Source organism: Dermacentor albipictus, chromosome 6 (genome assembly GCF_038994185.2).
Source record: "Dermacentor albipictus isolate Rhodes 1998 colony chromosome 6, USDA_Dalb.pri_finalv2, whole genome shotgun sequence".
Classification (NCBI taxonomy): Eukaryota; Metazoa; Arthropoda; class Arachnida; order Ixodida; family Ixodidae; genus Dermacentor; species Dermacentor albipictus.
In genome coordinates this window covers 31,885,117-31,893,314 of record NC_091826.1, presented here as the reverse complement: position 1 = coordinate 31,893,314, position 8,198 = coordinate 31,885,117, and the positions used below count along the sequence as shown (strand labels likewise).

Genomic DNA, 8,198 nt, shown 5'->3' with positions numbered 1-8,198 from the left:
GGTTTTTGAGCATACATTTTACGCACTTTCTTGCTCAAACTATGAGTATATTCAGAGTGGATTTGCGCTTTTTGCGTACTTGTGTGTGTACGCATACGTAGTGCCTTTTTTCACGCATGCGCAGTAGAGTGGGACCGTTTTGTTCGCACTTTGGCGTGTCAAAAAACATTAAAAATGTACCGTGCAACGCAACGTTTACTCAGGGAACCATTATGATAGCACGAGATCGAGATTGTCATTTTGAAAAGGAGTTTATTATCAGATCATTATACAGCTTGAAGAGGGATGGAAAGTTCTATGTGCTTTTGAAGATATGTGAGGCCGACTACGGGGGTGAAGGTGGACATGATCCTTCAAAACCTTCTAGGCATCCACAATGCAGTCTGTTAAATCAGATTATCTGAAAACGAAAAACAAGTTTTTTTTTTCTGAACAAAACTTGTGGAGAGTGGTCGGCGTCATAATTAGTGCTTTACAAAGCGCCAGAAGCTGCATGGAATCGCCGACATCCTCACACACTCGCGATGCTGCATACACATCACGGCAAACTCGTTAACAATTCTATGTGTGTTACCCGTAACGAGAATATACGTTTTTTTTTTATTGTATGTCCTGTGCAGGGCTCCTGGCTGACGTAAAGCTAAATATGGCTTAGCGATTTCAGAAACAAAGATAGCAGTTTAGCACTTATATGGCTAGTATTTGTCAAAATAAATGAGAAAGGGATCAAAAGAGACCAGAGCGCATAAGTCTTAGGATCCGTCAAACTCAGCAATTGAGCAGTAAGCATTCAGTGCCTGACGCTACTGGGGATGGTTAGCGACGGTTGCTGTGATAATTGAAGACTGTTAATCTAGTTTATTACAAGAGATCATATCCTGGGAGAAATGGAATAGTCACACTGTTTTCCATCTCATGCCATGCTTCCAGATTTGTGAAACCATCCTGATGCACATCGTTCGAACTCGGCTCTTACTCCAAACTGTCAACTCAGAGCTTGGCGCACTGTCCACAACCCTAAAGGTAAATGTACTGAAGTCCCCTGATGCATCCCGCGCCCTGGTTCACGTACACTACGTCCCATCCACATTTGTAGAAATGGTTAACACTAACCAGGACATATAAAGATAAAAGTATAAGCCACTTAACGAGGCTTGAGGGCTGATGACATGTACCTGCTACTGTGAAGTTGTACATTGGCTTAGTTTGCAGTGCGTGTTCCCGTTGATTGTTCGGGAACGAGCCATGATCACACTGACCAGCTTCGTAGCCCTATTATATGACCTTTGTGGTATTCGTGGCAATATATTGAGTTGTTACAACAAAGACTTAGTCACGGTGACTATTTTGCAGGTATCATTCGCAGTTGTGTTTAAGGCTCTAAAGAGTGAACATTCTATACAGAAGAGAAAATAATGATTTGACCTCGTACGAATAAATTGCTTGCTACAAGCATTTGCGCGGTATCTTTAAGGTCGTGGTTATTGGAATAACGAAACGCAAGACCGAGACAATGCGCTGAAATACGGACATCGCCGCCGATCCTGTCACTGTTGCGTTAAGCTGTCCTGTCAAGCATGCCATCTTTCACACCTGACTTGTGGTTGACCACGCTTCACCTGTATCACCAGCGACCCCATCGCACAAGTACTTGCATCACTACCAAGGATGCTATAAAAATAATATATACTACTTTTTCGTTGGCATTGTTTTGTTGTTTCTAATACATTTTTTTCTGCCCTACAAAGAGCACTGCTTGATTAGTGATGCCAAAAACTGGTCAGGAGTTCAGCGACCAATCCGACTGATCCCCGGCAATGAGGTTTCAATTTCAGTTGCAGTTGCCGGATCTTCGCGATAGAAGCCTCCCTACGTTACTGACCACTGGTTTAGTATCTAGCTTTCTTTCCTCAATTTTGTGTTTATTTTGCGTGTTTACGTTGAGATGTCCCGTCTTTCTTCGACGTTAATCGAATGCCCTGGTCCCTATTCTCGCGAAAACCTGAGGTGCAACATTTCTCTCTGGATGTTTTATCTTCATCGTCTATGTGTTGTCATGTATATTTGAAGTTTGACGATTTTCGCCCACTTTGATATATATATATATATATATACATATCGAAGTTTTCACACCGTTTTGGACAGTACATTATCGTCTAGGTGTTTTACTAACCAATAAATACTACCCATTCCACTTTCCTCGAAGCAAGAATCTTCGCCGTCTCTTTGGCGTTGTTTTTGTCTCTCCAGGTTATGACCCCGCCAAGCATAGAGTAAACTCGTGGCTGCGATGTTCGTAATGCTTGCTGCGTCTCAGCCGCAGTAGCTTTCTGGCCGTCAGTTTAACTGAGGACCAGGAATTTGGACCCAGCACTTCACAAAAAGCGTTTGCTTTTAAAGGTGATGGTTAGGTCTAGTGCACAAACTAGTGACTCCATGAAACTGAATGCAATAAGCCTTAACTGTTTCACAAAAATAAAATGAACATATGATAGATATTTTCAGAAATACGCGATACATTCATTGCTGTTTAAGGAGAGTTCCATTGCTTGGGATACCGTAATATATATTGCATCTTAAACAGTTTTCTCTGCCGTCGATAGATTTAAACACAAATGGAAGTCAGAACTGAATATATTTCTTCAGAGCTCTTGTCAACAGACCAGAGAATCTACGAAAAATATCCACTTCAATAACTTTTGCCTCGAGAGAGTTCATTCTTAGGGACAAATAAAGAAACATACAGAAAGGCATAGCTTATTTACTAAGAAAGTCTAGGGAGTATATAGATCAATTTTTGTAGCGCGTGAAAAACCGCTTCCCATGCAACTGATTACCTCGCATCTTCATTCTATATATATTCTCATGCCGAACAAATAATAAAACACTTTTGAAGGTTTCTGTGGTGCCATTAATGACGTTTAACAGGAGTTAGAATGAAAAAAGTACATCTCGCTAAGTGTAACGCATTAGTAATAAAATGCAAGGAGTTTATGATGCGAGGCCTAAAATTACCCTCAAACAGCAATTAACCAGGTTTATTAAATGACACGGCAACAATGACCGGCAAATGCCTGTATCGTACTTCTTTCCCCTCGATTACACGGTCCTTTCTATTTTCTAAACGTCAGTAATAAGCGCTAAAAGTCTTATCCAGTTTAGATATATGTCTAATGACACCTGCGAAATGGAGTAGCGGTGAATTCAGGCGTGAAGTTGAAGGGAGCCGTCGTTCTTGATTGGTCTCTACTTAACAAAAATAAAAAACTTCTCACTGACCAATACTCTTGCCTGTCGTCAGGACGAGCAGATCATTCCAACTTTTTATTAACGCACAGCTTTCTTTGCGAGCCCTCCCAGTTTGCAACTGATGTGTTCTGAAAAAAGTTTATTCCGACAAGAGACCATACGAACGAAGATTACGGCACGATTCCACCAGGACAATAACATACCTGTTTAGAAAAATTTTATTTAAACAAGGGACGATACGCACACTGAGTCATAATTATGGCACAATGACACCAGGATGATTACATATACAACAAACGAACGACTGTATACATGGCACGTTCTCAAAATAGTGCACATAATGAGGACGCTTGCTGGGGGCTGCTACTGTTGTTTCGTCAAGTGCTCGCAAGCAGGGCAGCAACATTTAGTGACCTGGTAGGACTGCACAAAGACCGTTGGAACGAAGAAAGCTAGGCTGGTTACGATTGCTGCTTTTTTCAAACATCGTCTATGCAACAGATTGATGGTAGTGACTGGCGGTCTGTGCAAATGGCAGTGACGTTTTCAATGCCAGCTTACCCATCCAGATTACTGGCAAATTCACGACCTCGGATAATATTTTCAAGCCCTTATCCCAGTGGCGAAAGAAGCAAGTTCAAAGGGCTCCCCGGGCCTTTTTGGACAAGGGTAAAGACATGGTACTTCCTTCTGTGCCATGAACGTGTGACCCCGGGCAGCTAAGGGCATCGCAGATCTGTGACGGTCTTGTTATCGTGCGGCTATACGCAGGCTGTCCTTTTAAGAAGGTTGTAAGTTGCTGAGCACCTCGCATCGTTTCTAACAGGCTATTGTTTCGTTCGTTCGCGGAATCGCACCGACAAATCACTTCGCCACTTAAGAACGACCGTGCACCACCACCCACCGAATCAAGAAAGAGATGTCGATCTGTCAGTCTTTTCAACCTGAATATAAGAAACCCTTGTACAACGCACACTGCTTGATCCTGCCAGAGGCGTTTTCCTTTGTTCATTCCGTTATCCAGGTTTCCACTACATGCGAACACCGGCAAAACTTACTTCTCGGTCAACTTTAGTGAAACCCGGAACCTCTTCTACTTCACATCGTATCATGCTTCGGCAAGGGTTAACACTTCTCAAAACTTTCTCGATCCTCCCGCCTGGTTTGATGGTGCCAAACCTAATATTACCGGTAACTCGCTGCGAGTATGAGCTCGTTCCCTGCGTTCCCTGAATTCCCCGAACTCACCTTTAATATTTGTTCAGCCCTATCGACTCCGCTCTGCGCGTGGCTTACCTCGTTGCCACTACATAGCAGCCAACATTCGACGCAAAAACATTTTTTCCCCTTCGAATATTGGGCGAGCTCGCTGCAGCGTGCACGGCAGTTTTTAGGGCCAGGGCTCCCCTTGTTAATTAAAGCCTCGCCGGAGCCCCTAAACAACGCCTCCCAAGTCGCCGGCTTTATTTTGCCACGCTCATCTCGAACAGTCAATTTCTTTCGCTGTCATTTCACATCGTCACACCCCTCTCCGCTCCGCTGCTCGCACTGGGAGGAAACAATCTGACACGTCGCCGAAAGCAGTCCGTGCACTTTTATCGTCAAAAACAGCCTCTTGCTCTTTCGGGAAGCAGATGCGCTGCCAGCGTCATGAGCCTCCGGGACATAAACGTTTGAGGGCAGTGGGGCCGTGTGGGGGCCCAAGGACCTGCGTGTTTGCAACTCTCCTGTGTACAATAAAGTTATCACCACCATGCGCTGGCACGGTACACAGCTCCTATTAATCAGTCGCGCGCAATTAAAGAGCACTGACGGCACCATTTAGAACACTCTGCACTGTAAAATTATTTTCAACCTTAAAAAGTAAATAACCGTGTAAATCGGTTTATAACGCACACCCTCATGCCCAAAAGAAGGGCCTAAAATTGCGAATCATAAAACTATTTTTCACCCTCGGGCACGCTTAAGGGCGTAAATTATTTTACAGTGCATGGTGGGCGCGACTCAGTAATCGAAAGGTGCCAATGACGGACGATTTTCACTGATCAGATTCGCAGCTGCCTAGTTGCTTGTGTGCTTATTGTTGACCGTATAATTCATACCGTGTAGCGCTTAAAACCTATCTGGGGCTACGAGAGACGCAAAATAGAAGGGAGAGGGAATAAATTCGACAAATTGAGGTTCCTTAATGGGCACGGATGTCTGCGCATACGAGAATGTTAGATTTGGCCCCAATCGAAATACGGTGGTGGATCGAATCCACCACCTCGTGCAAAGGTGCTTAGCACTAAGCAACGGCTGTGAGCGTTATTAGGCCCCAATATGCGTTATCTTCGTTCTTGCACAAATTGTATTCTTCACTCGAAGCCTGCTTCCTTTTGAACTTCTCATCTTGTAGCACTTTCCAAATCACAGAGCGAGAAGTTCCCGTTTCCGGTAAATACGCAAGAAGGCTTTTGCAGTTGTAACATATTCGCCGAAGACATCACATCGCTCCAGAGCGATTCGACGAGTTTGCCAACCTCGCCGAAAATGCAGATTCCAGGGAAAGATATCGAAGTTTCCATCAGGAGCCACAGCTATATTGGCTTTCAGCCACGGATCACACAGACTTATCTAGCGCCCTGAAAGGTAGCCTTTAATGCAGCGTTCTTCAGTACAGATACGCAAAACACTGGATGGTGATAGATGTAGCAAAACATGATTAAATCAAGCAGAATAGGTGAAAATTTGTCGCCCCCAGGGTATGCCAATAATGATAATGATGATGATGATGATGATCATCATCATTCCTCAAAATTTTATGATATAGCGATATCACGTTCCTGACTAGCTGCTGCAAAGCGTATAAGCAACCTGTAGAGCAGGTCATATGCACTTCGTACAAAGCCATGCCTGAAAACACATTGCCATAAAGAAATATACAACGCCACCACTTCCAACGCTAGGTTCATCCCTGGCCAACCAATATCGCCGTTCTATATCCGAACACTTCTGCCTGTTCAAACGTGAACACTGAGCAAGTGGAAAAGTGTGCTGTCAAGATTAGTCGCCACCAGATCTGGACGGTAACGCTGTGAGAGTTGAAGGGCAGGAAAAGGAAGCATTCCGCCTGACTTCAAAGAGGTCTTGTCAGCTTCGACTCTGGCGAAGACTCACTATTTATTCCTTCGTAATTCATTCTGTCGTATCAACAACGTTGCCACTCAGAATATTGCGGCCCTCCTACGAAATCTAGACAGCGCCGTCGAAGGTACAGCCAGAGCCAATCAGCCCGCAACCCATACCGCAGTGCTAGTTCTTCGATGAGACGGTTACAGGAATCACCCGATGACTTGGGAGAAGTTGCGTGCAGTTACTCCATATTGAGTGACTAACTGCTTTTCTTATGTTGTACTTGTTCTTTTGGAGATCGTGCGTTTCTATTGAGTACTTTCACAATAGGGATCATAAAGAGTGAGCGTACTTCGCAGGGACTGAAATGGCCCTCGAAAAGGAGTCAGACTTTGACATACTCTGAGTGTGGCGTAAGGAGCGGCCTGCTCTTGCATTATGCCACGCGGCAAAAAATATCAACATAACCGTTACAACGGCACCTATTTCCACCAGCCGATCTTGAACCAACGTTGCATAAGATCTTATTCAAATCAGATTTTGGGTAGCTGCTGTCAGGTTGGCTGTAAATCTGAACAGAGGTTTGTGTTAAAGGATCCCCAATAAGTACTGCCATAATGCTCGTGTATACAGAGTTTAAATAGCCACTGCCAAACTGGCTCCCAGTGGATCAAGGACTGGCCTTACCTAGAGAGAGCTCTTTGTTACGGACCTTCAGCAGCCGCTACCAGCTGTGCACCCAGTCCGGGACAAGCCTTATTTAGGCATCTGTGTGAACCCGAACCTTGAATAGCTGCAATAAGATTGGCTACCCGTCCCTCCAGAAGCAGAACTTGCCTTACGTATCGGATAGCTTTGTGAATGCCGACGCTCGGTGACTGCCGCACCAGTTCCGCTTTGCTGTAGCGTTCTCAGTACGAGTGCTCTCATAATGAGCGGAGCACCCAACGTCTTCACGTGTCACCGTCGTCCTTCAGGGAAAAGTGAACGCGGTGTGGAGCCCTTCTTGCTCTAATTAGAGCGTGGAGACGCAGTTAGGTGTAGGGAAAAGATGTGTGCCCGAGTGAGAGTGCTCGTATTAATTACGTCGGCATCTCGGCGCCTTCTTGTTTGCAGTACGCACGCGAGTGGTGCAGCTTGACGCGCCCTCTCTTTCGTTGTCTTTCTTATGATCTCGCGTCACTTTCTCGCTCGCGCTAAACATACGGAGCCGGAGCCTCAAGGAGTTCGCCTCGTTCCCAGCCTTCAGCTCTGCGCCCAAGCAGAGACACTAATTCTGAGCCCCAGTAGCATCAATACCTGGCATCAGCTCCATGTGCAACGTTGCGACAACATTCTCTCGATATTATTATACGCTGGTCTTTTGAGAACGAAGTGCCTTACGGCGAAGACTCGTTCCCTCTTCGTAACTCACGCTGAAGGCTAAAAGTTTTGACACGAATGCGCGAATGTGTGCGATAGGCGCAAAAGCGGGGGGGAGGGGGGGGGGGGGGGGCATACCTGGCATCACACACATGTCGCAAAATTTATTCGGTAAAACACACAACCAAACGCTATTCGCGCAAATAGGTGGCATAAAAGACTTCCCATACCAAGTTCGGGTTCACTTGGTTCAGGTTCAGGTTCAGTTCCCTGACTAGAGCCCGTGTGTTAGTAAAATCTGTTGACGTTCGGCTCCCGTCCTCTGGCTCTTTTCCTTTTGTGCTTCCGTTCTTCTCCGCTGTAAATATGCTACTCAGACTGCTTAGCCAAACTTCCTGCTTTGAGTGCGCACTCTTGCTTGTAAATCGCCGTTCTGGTTACGTGTTGACGAATTGGCGCTTAGTAGACGCAGA

The 8,198-nt window shown here is 45.3% G+C and overlaps 1 long non-coding RNA gene across 1 annotated transcript in view; it reads right to left on the bottom strand.

Moving 5' to 3' along the window:
* Positions 1 to 232: 232 nt before the first annotated feature.
* Positions 233 to 8,198, bottom strand: part of LOC139060930 (uncharacterized) — a 41,241-nt gene continuing 33,275 nt past the window's right edge. Inside the window, exon 3 of the long non-coding RNA XR_011515112.1 lies at positions 233 to 400. This is a non-coding gene — a long non-coding RNA (uncharacterized lncRNA). The remainder of the gene's footprint in view (positions 401 to 8,198) is intronic.